Consider the following 2,439-nt stretch of genomic DNA (forward strand, 5'->3'; position numbering starts at 1 on the left):
AGGGAATTGGTGAGAATTGAGAAATGCTCATATCGTTAGTGTGCCAACTATCAAAGTTAGCACGCGTGAAATCATCAAATCATGGAGTTAATTCCGTTTTTTTTTTTTGGTTTTTTTTTTGGTATGCTCTAAATTAAATAAGGTTGGATATATAAAGAAGATACACTCTTTTATTGCTTTCTGTATTAACATTTCAAATAAAGGCAAAGTGATAATAATGTATCATTAATAACCACACAAAATACAAATCATGATGAAATTAGATACTATCTTCGTATTATATGATGTACCTATATGATGAAAACAAATCATTTGCAGAATTGAAATATATATATTATATATAAAATTTTGAGTCTTTTTAGCTATGTTTAAAATATAGACGAACACTTAATTTGAAACTTATGAAAAAGCATCAATTTGTAAAGAATTTTTTTGACGAATAAGTATGGACGCAGACTTTGAAATAAGTAGGAGAAGTTTTGACAAAAAAGGACAAAAGATTTTAAAGTACATATAAATAACAGCAAAGACGAACAATTTGATAAAAGAAACAAGTTGAACCATAGTTACAAGTTACAACTAGCTATATATGTTTGTTGAAAACAAAAGCATGAAAAAGATAACAAATATTTTGTGTTTTGTACATATATGTTTTATATTTGCTTCTTTATCCCTTTTTTTTTTGTTATCCTATATGCAATTTTATTTGTTTCATTGTGACTCAAAAGAAAAAGTCAATTACCAATAATTTTTTTTGTCTACATCATTGTGCGTAGAATATTTATGTAAATACGGTAAGAGAAAATTCGTATAATAAACTGCGTATCATATTTTTGCATAGATAATTGGGGATTAAAAATACATATTAAGAAATTATTAAGCGTAATTAAGGGGTATTATTAAAAGTGTATGATCTGTGTGTACTTGTAGATTGTCACGGAACGGAAGTAGTTAACTAGGAAAGACATTATCATTTGTAATTGATGTTTTAGTTTAAAACATCACTTGTCTTCATTCCATGTATAGTCATCATGGCTAATTAAATAATCTACATTTCCATCTACGACAAATAGATTTACATGAATAATAATTTAGGTTAATGTTTGACCAATCTATTATATGACTAGAGATAAATTTTAACTGCTAAGGCCTAAGGTCTTTTACAATTCTATACGTTTGATCAGTCATACAAATTTTATATTCAGTCATTTTAGGAGAATTTTTGTTTTTTGTATGTCAGAGTGTATCTTGATAAATTTTTAAAAAATTATAATTGCTTTTGCTTAAGGTTTTGGAATTAGTAACATGTCTTGATGCGCTCATCCACGTTTATCCATTCGTTGGCAATACACATTATGCTACATCTATCCATTACGTACATTGCTTGTAATGACATTGTTATGCGTTAAAGAAATATAAATACTCAATTTACTCTTTTCCACAACAAAATAATTTGACTTTACGACTTAATCAATCGCAGATTAGTCCGTGTGAAATTGCAATTATAAGAAAACATGTGACGTAGTAGTGTATAACATAATAGCAGTAATCAGTAAAGATTTCGTAAACCAACGGAAACTAATATTATTTGTGTCCATTCGACAATATGCAGTCGTCGCAATAATTATCATCGAGCATTTGAATTTTTTTATTATTGTTTTGAATATAATGACGGTAATCGTTCGAGCTTAAATTAAACAATTGTAATATCCATCAAAAGAAAATTAATAATTTGGGAATAGAGAGATGTCGAATTCTTGTGATTCAATGTTGACACTCCAAAGTCCATATATGTACACATACAATTCTGAAACCCTTTTTTTTCTTCTTCTTTATCTTGTCTTATGCGCTGTCTTTTGTTCCCTCAAAAATGTTCTAGTCTCGTGCGTTGTTGTCCACAAAAGATTACAATACTTTATACTGTACTATTTACTTATCTTTTGACGGCGATTACATTAGTTTAGTACTTTAGTACAAAGCTCCATTAATTACCAATTACAAAGTTCCAACTAATTACAATTAAAGAATTCAAGGTCTTTACATGTGGGTTACAAACCCACATTAGTTACGTTCAAGGTCTTTACATGTAATTGGCTTACCAATTACAAACCCACATTACAAAATGTTGGCTTACATGTGGGTTTTATTGCTTTAGCAAATAAAAATTCAAGGTCTTTGACATTTATATTTTCTCGTTTTACAGGTGTTTTTCATTTTAAAACTTAAAGGTTATGGTGTTTCTGTTGTGTGTTTTTCTATTTCCTAATTAACAGGTTTCGGGCCACACAAGATTTCCTCTCGGATCACGGGAGAAGTTATTTTTTTGTTTGGTAATATCCACGGGAGAATTAGGTTCAATGATTAATGAATAGAGTTATCAACTCTATGTGTTGGTTGTTCTTTGTATTGGTTGTTACTTGTTAAACGAAATATATTAAC

Source organism: Camelina sativa, chromosome 17 (genome assembly GCF_000633955.1).
Source record: "Camelina sativa cultivar DH55 chromosome 17, Cs, whole genome shotgun sequence".
Lineage (NCBI taxonomy): Eukaryota > Viridiplantae > Streptophyta > Magnoliopsida > Brassicales > Brassicaceae > Camelina > Camelina sativa.